This window comes from Protopterus annectens, chromosome 3.part1 (assembly GCF_019279795.1).
Source record: "Protopterus annectens isolate FY-2018-M chromosome 3.part1, PAN1.0, whole genome shotgun sequence".
NCBI lineage: Eukaryota > Metazoa > Chordata > Ceratodontiformes > Protopteridae > Protopterus > Protopterus annectens.
The window spans coordinates 1,493,591,423-1,493,605,230 of record NC_056732.1 but is presented as its reverse complement, the minus strand read 5'-3'; the positions used below and the strand labels follow the sequence as shown (position 1 = coordinate 1,493,605,230).

Genomic DNA, 13,808 nt, shown 5'->3' with positions numbered 1-13,808 from the left:
TTTAGTAGGAAACAAGATACTATCTCTGCTTTTATATTGGTATAGATAGTTGCGTCCCATTTGGAGTACTGAATCTATGTCTGAAATCTCATTTCAAATGATAGCAACAAAAATGGTGCAAGTTTGACAGCAGAAACCATGTAAACAAGGAACTTAAGTAACTTGATATGTGTGCTCTGTATTCCTGAGAAAAGAATGGAGTGGGATACTATGACAGAAACTTATTTCTATCAAGTGACCCCTACACCTGGGGGCTTGATGTATGTACCACCAATGTAGGGTCCATAGTACCAGGCCAGTGATGCAAGTACATTTCGGCACATGGATCTGATCTGGCTATGGCTCTCCACATTATTTGGCAGACCAGCACATATGTCCCAGACTTATGCTTCCAGCTGCTGCACTTGGCATCCACTGGATGCAAGTATTTCAGTGAACCAAGCCACTTTTCTCTCTCCAGATGTGTGAACCAGTATTAACAGCTCTCTGCTACCTCTTCCAGACAGTCCCTTTAATGCGGTTGCCACTGTGTCTTATTATAAGATGTCTGAGCTGTAGTCAGGGCTTCATTCCTTTACACCACATGGTGTGCATATTGGCTCCCTGTCATAACTTGTTGTCAGAGTATACATTTCTTTAAATTAAACAGTTGACTACATGGTAATAAACACTATATAAAACAACCTAGAGAAAAAATATTTATTGTTAAAGCTCTAAACAGCCATGCATGTGCCGTGTACTGGCTGCTTTACAGTAAGAGATCAAAAATGACAGACCTCTGTACAAATATAATATGAACTGTACTTTAGAGAGACTTCTGTTTTGCGTGCAGTTCAACTTTTAATTAGTCATAATAAATCTGACATGGATCACTGAAGTAGATTTAAACATGCGGTTCATAAGCAAACAGAGCACCTTTAATTTAGCTCATTCTAAAGTTAGGTAATTTGTGTAGTAAAAGTGAGTACGATGACATAAACCTGAAGACCTGCAGCACTAACTTGTACTCTTGGCCAGATTTAAAAATAATTTATTTTACAGTACGTACTATGATATACAGTGTTTGTGAGCACGTGCCAGCAGTCGGCAATTCATTAAAACACACAACAGAAATTGTGGAAGATCGAATGCATATGAATTCAGGAGAAGTGCAAATTCGGGCATTGTGATTATGTGAATAATGGTGACTCAAACTGTGCACCATCATGGCGACTAAGGTGGAAGTAAACACTAGTGAAATACACCAGAAGGTGTAAGAGTGCCCTAAGAATAATGTCCTAGATGGACATTAATACTCCATATTCAACAGCCTGTGATATTGAGAACAGCCAGTGGAACAACATTCTGACAGATGGAGTATAGAAAAGCACATAGACTATACATCTGAAATGGAGGGTGTCTTTAGCCTTCTAAACGGCTGATTCAGATGTGTGGATATATTATGGTCTTCTGTGCACTGCACACCTGAAAAGACCTTCAAGATGCATGTGTTTGCACGTGTATTTGTGTTGGCAATGTTATCCAACCACACACGGCATACAGACATGGGTGAACAGCACAGTCAGGCAGCAGCATATCCAGTGTTACCCTGGATGGAACCAGGGGTGTGAAATGACTCTGCACAAGGAGTATAACCAGGAAGAGGGGACTGCACATGCATGATGCATGGAGCAGGGACGGACGTAACAAGTGCAGACCGTGTTGACAAATGTCCTGCGCACATTATTCAGCAGGCATCATCTGGACATATTCTAGAGCATACACAAGACATAGCCTTAGGCACATATGGAGTAGGAAGTATTTATCTGGTGGGTAGTGCAACCCAAAAACTCTCATGTATTTAACAAGGAGTATATGACAGCTGGTTGTGTACTTTGTATATACAGAACTCAAATGCAAATGAGTGAAGAAAACTCTTCACTTGATCTAATAAAAAAAATTATCTGAAGTAGTTAACTTAATTTTATCTGCAACCTGTGGATATTTGGATCCATACTGGATCTGAGCCGGCAACATTTCAAGCATCTGCTCTGAACTCCAAGCTCCTCCCCCTTACCCATAACCCATCACATCTCCTACCTTCCTTCAGATCTCGTTTGCTGCGTCATGCATCAGTATCGTGATCTCTGTAGCTCCAATTGTTGGGTGTTAGTTAATGACTTTGGTCAAATTTTTTGCTCTTTATAGTGAGTGTGTGTGATTGTTTAGTTCCCTTTACCTCCCCCTTTAACTGTTTATCGGTTTTGTTACAAAAAAAAGAGTTTGTGCTAAAGTAGTATAGTAAGGCCTTCCCTACCCCTTAGGTGTGTGTTAGACTGTTGGGTTTAAGTAGGTTGGCTGTGTGTGTGTTAATAGTATGGCTGATCAGCCAAAGCCTACCTTTAAAAAATGCACAGGGTGTGGCCATAAGCTTTCACCGGCTGATGGCCACACTCTGTGTGTTATTTGCCTTGGGTGTTCCCCATCTTTCAGTTCAGTGTAGTGTGTGCCTTAAAAGAACGGAAGGCCAAACTGGTTGCCAAGGGCCTTCTACCGGTTTCCACCTTGGATGCAGCGGCCTCGGCTCCTCCAGCAGCTGCTCAACCCCCCCCCCCCCTCAGGCTGAGACTCAACCTCCCACTAGACCTGTTGAAGGGGAGGCTAAAGGAAAGGACAAAAGGAATAAGGACAGAGAGAAGAGAGGAGTTAGGCCCCACAAGTGGTCTCCAGAGCGGGAGCCCTTCCCTAGCCGCCTTCCAAAGTGTGTAGACCTACATCTCCTTGGCTTCACACCCCAAGGTTCTCCCCGGAGCCGACGGAGCCCTTGCATCCAAGGCCTTCATCGAGGACTTCGCAACGACCAGCCAGATCCGAGTCGGTCGCCTCCTCGCGCTCGACTCGGAGTCTATCTGAGTTGGATATGAACAAGATGATGAGATTTATTCGGACCCAGATTCAAATGGGAGTCTTGCCAGGCCCCTCTCCCTCTGGAGGGGATGCCTCCATGCCCTTCTTTCATCCAATTTCTCCTTCCCCGATCCAGCCTGCGGTTTCAGGGTTTATGGATCCGAGGATCCTTGGAGCTTGGGGTTCGGCGCCGACTGTTCCTCCAACCTAGACGCCGGCGATTACCTTGAGTTCCTCGGATCAGACCAGTTTGGATCCGAGCAACTCTCGGGGCCGAGGATGGGGAGTCGGATCCGAGGGGATGGAGGTATCTTCGGCTCCGACCTTGTCAGATCCAAGCAATTCCTTTGGAACCCCGGCTACTCCTGCCTCGGCCCCGATCATCACGGCAGACCTGGGGAGAGCTTCCTCCTTGTTGGGTGCTAAGGAGGTGCGCTCTCCATCGGCGTTCATCGTGGTGGAAAGGGTTCTCTCCCAAGAAAGGGTTCTCTCCCAAGGATCGAGACCTCAGCCTATTTCCTTGGATTCCACCCAGGCTCCCTTGGATTCGGCTACAACTCCCTTCAGCTTGTCCCAGGGACAGCCCGTGCTAGAGGACCCCCAGGCGGTTCCCCTGGAGGAACCCCCCGTGGCTCACGAGCCCGCTTCAGAGAGTCCCACTGAAGAGGTTCCCGGTAAGCACACGTGTAAGAGGAGGCATCTGGACTCCTCCGAGTCCTTGACAGAAGATACTGATTTAGATGAAGGAGAAGGTTCCCCCAGGTCACCTACCGAAGATGTCTCCTTTGGAGACATCATGGAGATCCTCTGCCAGAGGGGAGGTTGGTCAGCCCCAAAACCTACAGACGAGTCAGTGTTCCTGGAGGCTTTGTCACGGGCCCATCTACATCCTGGGTGTCCCCTCCTATGGATCCCTTAGTAGATCTTATCACCACGTGGGCATGGAAGGAGCCTGACACCATAGAGCCGATACCAAAACGCCCGGACAGGATTCTCTCTCCACCCTCAGATCCCCAGTGGATGCTATGGTGGTTGCAGCAGCCACCAAGAGGGAACTGACACAGGAGAGTTCCTCGGTCCACCCTCCGGACAAGGAGGCCAGGGCAGTGGATCGGTTTGGGAAGCGAATGTTTTCTTCAGCGACATTTTTCATTTGAGCGCTGAATTATTTGGCACACGTCATACGACTTCAGCAAGACCTGGTCACTGAGTTTGCTGAGTCGCCCCCAGAGTCTTTTTCGCCAGAGGACAAGTGTCTGTTCTCCGTGAAAATGTCGACTCTCAAATCAGTATCTAACACATCCATGCGTCTCCTTTCCCATGCCACGGAAGGAGCGGCGAGGGTGGCTGGGACCGGCATAGCTATGATGCGACACGCTTGGCTCAGACTGTGTCAATTCACGGACCCCTTCAAGGCATCTTTCACAAATGCTCCTTTCGATGGTTCTTTTTTTGGGAAGACAGTACGTGACACTCTGGTCCAGAGCAGAAAGGACGGGAAGACTTTGTCTGCCATCGGAGTCTGCTTCTCTAGCCATCAAAGATCCTTTTCTAGGAATAAGAGAGGGCAAAAGAAGATGTGGTTCCAAAAATCACAGTTTTCCCGGGACTCTCGGGACAACTCGTCCCTAGAGGCAGAGGGGGACAAGACAGATGCCGCCCCAAAGGCAGAGGGGGGCCGAGAAACTTTGGGTCTAGGGAGACCTTTTCGGACAGGCCCACACAGCAGCCCTGAGAGGTTGCCCAACTGTCCTACTCTGGAGACAATCAGGGGAAGATTATCATTGCACCCAATGGCTTGGGAGTCCATAACTGCGGACCGTTGGGTGCTTCAAATAATATCCAGAGGCAGCACCAATCCCGTTCATTACCCCTCCCATCCAACCAAAATCACTTCCCATATGTTCCACCCACTCAAAGGGAGGCGGTAGCGCTAGAGACTTCCAAGCTGCTTCACAAACAAGCCATCGAACCGGTCCCCCCAGGTCAGTCCGGATCAGGCTTTTACTCCAGGTTCCTTTTAGTGCCAAAAAAAAGACAGGGGACCTCAGGCCCATTTTGGACCTGTCAACCCTGAACCTAGCTGTAGCCAAGCAGGAATTCCGGATGGTCACCCTACAGTCCATTCTATCTTATCTTTGAGAATGCGACTGGATGTGCTCGATAGACCTCCAGAATGCTTACTACCACATCAAGATTCGCAGAAGCTCCAGGAGATTCCTTCGCTTCCAGCTGGGAGCTAATTATTTCCAGTTCAGAGCCCCTACCCTTCTGTCTCACCACAGCCCCCACGGGGTTTACCAAGGTAATGGCAGTCGTAGCGGCTCACCTGAGCCTTCAGGGCATTCAGGTATTTCCTTACCTAGACAATTGGCTCTTCGCTGCTTCCACCAAGCGTCGTCTTTGCATGGCCAGAGACTCCTTCCTTCATCTTGCAATTCAGCTAAAGATTACCATCAATGTTTCCAAGTCCCTCTTGGACCCGGTGCAGATCTTGGACTTTATGGGGGTATGGCTGGACACCCTCCAATTGAAAGTCTTCCTAACTCTAGACAGGGTCCAGAGCCTACTGGCCTGTATATCAATGATCCTTGGCCCCAGGCTACCAAAGGCAGGTGACGTTCTCCAAGCCCTAGGCTCTGTGGCCACAGCAATCTTGATTCTTCCCTGTGCACGCCTTCACATGCGTGTTCTTCAGTGGACTCTGGCAGTACAGTGGTCTTGGCTAGATCTCCCCATGGACTAACCAATTCAAATCAGCAAAGCCTGCAAGCCGTTGCTTCTCTGGGGGCTCCAATCGCCAGAGATCTTAGCAGGACAGCCATTTATTTCACCCACAGCCCAAGCCACAGTGACTACGGACACCTCCCAGCTCGGGTGGGGGGGGCATTATTGGGAAGGACGGTCCAAGGCACGTGGTCCCAGACCGAGACCAGATTGCATATTAATGTTCTGGAGATGAGAGCTGTGCTTTTAGCGTTGCAAGCCTTTCACACTGTTCTTCTCCCGGGGATAATTGCAGTTCAGTCAGACAACATGTTGGTTGTCTGGTACATCAACAAACAGATGGGAACCAGACCCGGAAACTACCGTCCCATCAGTCTGACAATCCTTATCTGCAAGGCCATGGAGCGTATTATCATGGAACTTACAAAAAAGACATTGGCAACCTTCAAACACTGGACCCCACCCAGTTTGGGTTCGTGAAGGGCTGATCTTGTCTCCTGAACTTGATTGACTTCTTCGAATCAGTCTCCAGAGCCATGGACAAGGGTAAGGTGGTCCACACAGCCTATCTAGACCTTGCCAAGGCCTTTGACACCATCCCCCACTCTGGAATCATAGATAAACTTACTAAGCTGGGCATTAATCCCTATGTCACCCAATGGGTTGCTAACTGGTTTACTGATAGAACCCACACTGTAAAAGTAGCCGACTCCAAATCCAGGTCCAGACAAGTGACAAGTGGAGTACCTCAGGGTTCAGTCCTGGGACCGCTCTTGTTTGGCATCTACTTCTCTGAAGTACAGGCCAACACTAAGGGACTCTGGATAACAAAGTTTGCAGATGACTGCAAACTGGGAGCCATTATTGAATCCCCAAATGATGTGGATACTCTACAAATGGGCCTTACAGAAACAGATGCTTGGTGCCAGAGCCATGGGCTCAAGCTCAATGCCAAGAAATGTATAGTTATGCCCTTTGGGAAAAAACATGTATCCATGAATTACCATATAGGTGGCAGTACACTAAACACCGAAAGTTTGATAAGAGACTTAGGGACACAGGTGGACAGTGGTCTCACCTTCGATAACCACATCGCCACAACAGTCAGGAAATCCTTCTATGTGGCACACCTTATCACTAAGGGCTTTTCATCCAGAAAAAAGGAGGTCATTGTCCCACTGTACTCATCCCTCATTAGACCCATTATAGAATACAATGCCCCGTTTGGTATGTACCTCTCAAGACATCTGCAACAACTGGAAAGGCCACAGAAATACCTCACTAAAAGAATCACAGGCCTAAAGCAGATGCCCTACGCTGACCGCCTTAAAAAACTCCAGCTATACTCTGTCGCATATCGCCTACTCAGAGGCGATCTTTGCTTAACATACAAGGCCATGTCAAACCCAGAGCTGTTGGACATGCTACACTTAAAGAAATCCCAATCCCTCAGAGCCACATGCTCCAGGGATCTAAACCTTGTCATCACAATAAACAAAACATGCTGGAGGGATAGGTTCCTGACCCAGAGACTCCCCAGACTCTGGAATAGATTGCCCATACATGTCAAGCAGAGTGCCTCTTTGGTCCTCTTCAAAAGGAACCTTGACGATTGGATGGGAGAAAGGAAATTCATCCCGGGGATCACGTCAGTCGCCTTGCTAGACAGGGGTCCAGGGAAGTAAATAGTGTGGGAAGAAATAGCCAGGGAATTGTTATGGCTAGGCTTGTATAGGCCCTAGGGCTGATAGCCTAGTACCAACCTATGAACCTTACCCTGTCTGTCACGAGGCCATGAGAGTGTGGGAGTGGGCAATATCCACCAGTCAATTTCTGATTGCAACGCACATCCGGGACGCTCCAACATTTTAGTGGACAGATTGAGTCGGGCTGTTCTAATGCCATACGAGTGGTCTCTGAAACAATAGATAGCGGAGGAGATCTTCCTTGCATGGGGTCAGCCTTGCTGCAATTTCTTCGCATCTCCTTCCAACGTGAAGTGCAGCGAGTTGTTCGCTCTGATCCCCTCACCAGGGGATCCCCCCAGAGACGCTCTAGTCTATGCTTGGCCTCCTGGATTACTGTATGCTTACACCCCGTTACCTCTCATTCTGAAGTTTCTTCAGAAAGCTTGCTGACTGGGGTGCAAAGTGATCCTCATTGCCCAGTTCTGGCCTCATCAGGTGTGGTTCCCCTTCCTCTGGTCTCATGTTCTAGCTCCTCCTTGGATTCTGGATCCTTCCCCGGATCTCATTTCTCATCCCTCGGGCACTTGTCTGCTCAACCTGGATAGCCTCAAGCTAACGGCTTGGTTGCTCCAATTCCCTTGATTGCCAGGACTCCCGATCTGTCATCTTCAGTAAAAACTATTCTGGTGGCATCCTACAAGGCTTCCACTAGGAAGATTTACCGCAGCTATTGGATACGTTTCTCTATTTGGGCTTCTCAGAGGAATTTATAACCCTTTACAGCCCCTGTTCCTGCAGTGTTGGATTTTTAGACAATATATTCCAACAAGGGGCTAGTTCCTCCACGATAAAAGTGCAACTGGCAGCCATCTCGAATTTCCATGTTGGCGAAAACATGAATGCTCTCGCCTCTTCGAGACTGTATAAGGCTTTTCTTAAAGGCACTTTTCTTTTACGTCCCCCGATCAAGGACTGTGTTCTTCCTTGTGACCTTACCCTGGTTCTGCAGGCGTTAGTTGCTCCTCCCTTTGAATCTGGAGCATGAGTAGATTTGAAGTTCTTATCCTGGAAGACAGCCTTCCTAGTGGCCATTACGTCGGCTAGGAGGATTTCTGAGATTCAAGCTTTATCTGCCGTGCCCCCTTATTTGATCTTCCATAAGGACAGGGTCTTGCTCTGCACAAACCCTTCCTTCTTACCAAAAGTAGCTTCAGAATCAAACATTAACCAGACTATTAACCTGCCTGTTTTCTTTCCAAATTTTCAGAACAAGGGTGAATATAAGCTGCATTTGCTAGATGTTCATAGACAGCTTCATTTTTATTTACACAGAACAAAGCCCTTTCGTAAGTCTGATCAGTTATTCATGTCCTTCTCTAAACCCTATCTGGGCAAAGTCATATCCAAGGTTTCCTTAGCTAGATGGATTACCCAATGTATTTTGCAAATTTTTAAGGACAAAGGTCTGTCTCTGCCTGGTCCTGTTAAAGCTCATTCTACCAGATCTATGGCAACTTCTGCTGCTTTTTGGTCTAGTGTTTCACTGGATGATATTTGTGCTGCAGCAACTTGGGCAAGGTCACACACCTTCCTTTCTCATTATAAATTGGATTTGATATTCAGAGGGAGAGCATCCTTCAGCTATGCGGTGCTCAGGAATATCCTTCCATGAGGGCCTCCCAGGAGTTTTAGTAGCTGAGGACTCTGTCCCACAGGTTGCAGATAAAATTAAGTTAACTACTTCATATAAAGAAGTTATTTACTCACCATAATGTTCCATCTGAGTAGTTATACTTCATTTTTCTGCAACCATCCCGCCCTCCTTCCCCCGAACCTGTTCAAGGTTTGTGATAAAATTGAGTTGCTGATTGTTTGAGTACTGGCAAACTCGATCTGAGAGAAGGTAGGAGATGTGGTGGGTTATGGGTAAGGGGGAGGAGCTTGGAGCTCGGAGCTCAGAGCAGATGCTTGAAAAGTTGCCGGCTCGGATCCGATATGGATCCGAATACCCACAGGTTGCAGAAAAATGAAGTATAACTACTCAGATGGAACGTTATGGTGAGTACATAACTTCTTTTTTTTTGCAGATGGGACAAGACCCCCCTGCACCCCCCCCACACTTCCTGCTAATTGCATATATTAACTCAAGATTGCTCTACAGTAGGGAATGGCAAATTCTTCGATCTTCACTTTTGTGATCTCACACAGAAGCAAAGTCAGCAATGTTCAATCAGCTAATTTCTAATGGGCTGTGCTGGCTTTTTTTCCCATGTGATGATCTCACGATTTAACTAACTCAGTGACATTTATGGTTGGACACTATTGGCTGATGATGATTCCCTCACACAACTCTGATATTTAAAGGTCCACTGAACATGACCACAGCTGGTATTAATCTCCTGCTTGTTATCAGATATGAGAAGACCATGGTTGTTCTTGCAGTGGTGAAGCTGCCATGAAAACGTTCTTGCTGCCCACACTAACTTTATCATAGGAGCCAGACACAAAATCCATTGGCTGATGATGATTCCCTCACACCACTCTAATATTTAAAGGTCCACTGAACATGACCACAGCTGGTATTAATCTCCTGCTAGTTATCGGATATGAGAAGACCATGGTTGTTCTTGCAGTGGTGAAGCTGCCATGAAGACGTTCTTGCTGCCCACACTATCTTCATCATAGGAGCCAGACACAAAATCCATTGGTTGATGATGATTCCCTCACACCACTCTGATATTTAAAGGTCCACTGAACATGACCACAGCTGGCATTAATCTCCTGCTAGTTATCAGGTATGAGAAGACCATGGTTGTTCTTGCAGTGGTGAAGCTGCCATGAAGACGTTCTTGCTGCCCACACTATCTTCATCATAGGAGCCAGACACAAAATCCAGCTGTGTTGTATCACCCGCTGCAGCTATAGTATTCTTTGTGTGGTGGGCCTTTGTGACATTTGGCCGTCCATATTGTACACTGTGTTTGAGCCTTGTCATTGGACATCTGTCCAGTATTACATGCATTAGTAGATATAGCCTCACTCAGTAATTTTGTGACAACTAGAAGGGAAAATCCCAGTACTCTCAATAAATAAAATTTGTCATTTTCTCATTGCAGTCATTAAATAATGACAAACCTTTGTGATTCAGACTTCAACTTTGCTTTAACAAGTATTTTTTGCTTGTTCTAAAATCTAGAGCATTTTTTAAAAGCTGTCACTATTTGTAGGCATAAATTTTTTTTAATCTGTCCCTATGTGTGGGTGTCTGTTCCCCATTATTTTTGGCTTTGTCGCTGTTTCTGGTACTGAAAGGTTTGGTTCTTACACATGTCACACTTCCTGCTGTTCCCTTTTTGATAGTTGTATGGATTGTTGGACTGCTTTTCTATTGGTTATCCTTATGACACTGTTTTCAATACATTCTTCCCTTTTTTGTATTCTGGACTCTTCAGCCAATTGTACATAACAGGACATTTTATTTCCCATGCAGGGCAATGAGCAGTCCTCTCTGAATCTAGCCCTTTATCTTGTAAGCCTGCCTTAGATACTAGAAAAGCATAAAGAAATGCCCCCAAAAATATACTGTAAAGTTTATATACTGTCTTCCTCAGCTGTTGTGGGGAAATCATTGATGTGAAGTTGTTCAATCTCGCCTTCATTCTTATTGATGGGTCCGGAGCCGATCCTCTGCTCCGAGTCAGCCAATTTGCAAAGCTCGAGGTCTCCAACAGCTCGAGGCCGAAACCCTATCCCACAATGCACCTCTACCTTCCCCAGATCTAGTTTGCCGCTGCAACAGATCATGTGTTTTCTACAGCTCAGGCTGTTTTGTTTGTCAGATAAGTGTGTCTTTTTATATTTTTTTCTGGAAAAAAGGCCTAGTGTATTTGAATAAGGATAGGCTATCCTTCTTTATGTTTTGTGATAGTTTATTGTGCTAGTTTTGAGAAAAGTTGGCAGAACTTTGTGTTCTCGTTCCTGGCATTGGGCCTTGTTGATGCCTTGTTAGTTCCTACCTATCCCGTATAGCCGAAGTTAGGCTTTCTTTAGTTTCTTTATGAAACTGTAGCCGGTTAGGCTTAATTTCTTTTGCAACAGCCCTATTCCATATAGCCGAGTGGCTTTTTTGAGTTATTTATAACTGTAGCCGGTTAGGCTTATTTTCCTTTGCCAGGCTTTCTTGAATTGGTTGAAATATTATTGCATTTTCATTGGGATCACTGCAAGATTAGATATTGCATTATGTCTGAAAAAGCTAAATCCGGGTTTAAAAAGTGCCCTAAATGCAACCAGAAAATGTCTATCACAGATGGCCATACCACCTGTGTTTACTGTTTGGGAGAGGTACATCTCCAGGAAGTTTGTTCCATTTGCCATGGGTTCAGTGCCAGGGTTTTGGTGGAGAGGAAGAGTATATTGGTGAGCGTGGGCTTATCAAGTCTGCCTTTCAGTCAGACTTGGATACTGCCTCTGCAGGAAAACCAAAACCATCATCTTCGAAACCGTCGCTTTCTGCTTCATCTGCTGCAAGTTCGGATCCGAAGGGCTCTTTGGTTCCGAAGATTTCAAAAAAGGTGCCTGTCTCAGTTCCACAGTCCTCGGAGCCGTCGGTACAGGTAGTTGGTCAGAGCCGGTCCTCAGTTTTGGAACTGGTCTCTCCGACCTTAAGATCTCCAATTCTGGGCTCACCGGCTCCTTCTTTAGCTTCCTCTCGAGCTTCCAGACTTTCGGATTCGGATGTGGATTGTGTGGTACAGAGACTGTTACAGAATCCAGAGCTGGCTAAAATTCTGTCAGCTTCGACTCAGGCAGTTTCGGAACCGACAAAATCATCTCCTTTAATTTCTGTTCCTCCTGCGACTCGAATCGAGACATCAGAGCTGGAGGGAGCCGATCAGTCATTTGTGGAACCCTTTGTCCCGGCACTCGCCTCGGACCTGTCAGCACAGACAAACCTGATGTCTTCTGCTCCGGCGGCAGACTCTGGGAGCCAACACTCTCCCGTCGACTCCGGGGAGGGGAGTCGAACTGATGTGTTGGCTCCGACTTTTCCCCTTGGGGCCTCAACGAGGATGATCTCTGCTTCCACCTTTGGCTCGGAGCCTGCAGTTTTGGTGCGGGAGGAGTCATCAGTGTCTTCAGACCTGGGTGCTTCCTTGCACCAGAGCCGTGGTACCTACGATGCCATGAGGAGAGTTTTGTCCCCCCGGACAGTCACAACCTCTGAAATGGCCATCTCCTCCTGTAAAGTGCCGGAATCTTTTCCGTCACTGCAGACCCACCATAAGTGTAGGGACCCGGAGCCTCAGGAGGCCCCATTGGGGGAACACTGCTCTTCCGAGACCTCCCCAGAAGTTCCCACCGAAGAGGTTCCTTAGAAGAGGTTATGTAAGAGGAGACATTGAGATTCCCCTCAGGAATCCATAACATCTGACACTGATTTGGAGGAATCGGAAGGGTCCCCAAAGTCCCCCTCTGAGGATATCTCCTTTGCGGATATCCTAGAGATCCGTAAGCAGAGGGGCAGCTGGCAGCCCCTTAACCCTACTGAGGACAAATTTATGCTCCTGAAGGCTTTTGGGTCTCGACCTTCCACCTCTTGGGTTTCTCCGCCCTTTGATGAGTTGATGGACCTTTTATCTCTAAGGGCGTGGGAGTCACTAGATACTATTGATAAAACCTGTTTATCCAAACCAATACCTGTTGATACCATGGTGGTTGCGGCAGCCACTAAGAAAGAGATGTAGGAGACCTCTACATCTGTCCATCCTCCTAATAGGGAATCTAGGATTATGGACAGATATGGCAAGCGCATGTTCAGTTCTACTACCTTTGCTCTTCAGTCTCTGAACTATCTAACCCACTTCACAAGGCTTCAAAGAGATCTCCTTAAGGAACTAGGAGATACTCTCTAGGGTGCAGTAGCCGATACAGTGGCGGACAAAGTGACGTCTCAGCTTGCTACCCTCAATTCTATCATTAACTCTTTCATGCACCTTGTAGCATATGCAGCTGATGGGACGAGTAGAGCAGCGGGTACAGGGATAGCTCTTCAGAGACATTCCTGGATGCGCTTATGTTCTTTTGCAGAACCTTTCAAGTTGTCCTTTGTGAATCCCTTTTCGGACCAAAAGTTAGAGACCTTCACCAGATGTGAGCAAGATGGAAAGACTCTATCTGACGTAGGAGTCTGTTTTTTCACTCCTACTAGACCTTATCCTAAAGGTCAACGGGGAGGGAAAATGTGGTTCCACAAAGCCCAAGGAGCCTTTTCAAACTCACGAGATGAAGCCTCCTCCAGGGGCAGAGGAGGGGGCAATGATGGAAGACAATGCCCATGCAGCAGAGGGGATCTGCAGAACCAGGGTGACAAGGATCAGTTCCTTGGGAAGCCCTACCAGCGCTCCTGAAAGGAGGCCCGACTCTCCTGCTCTGGAGGCAGTCGGGGGACATTTATCTTTGTACCTATGCGCCTGGCTCAAAATTACAAAAGACAGATGGTACAAG

At 47.0% G+C, this 13,808-nt stretch overlaps 1 protein-coding gene across 1 annotated transcript in view; it reads left to right on the top strand.

Moving 5' to 3' along the window:
• DSCC1 (DNA replication and sister chromatid cohesion 1) overlaps positions 1 to 13,808 on the top strand; it is a 477,417-nt gene that overhangs the window by 317,818 nt on the left and 145,791 nt on the right. The window lies entirely within an intron of this gene.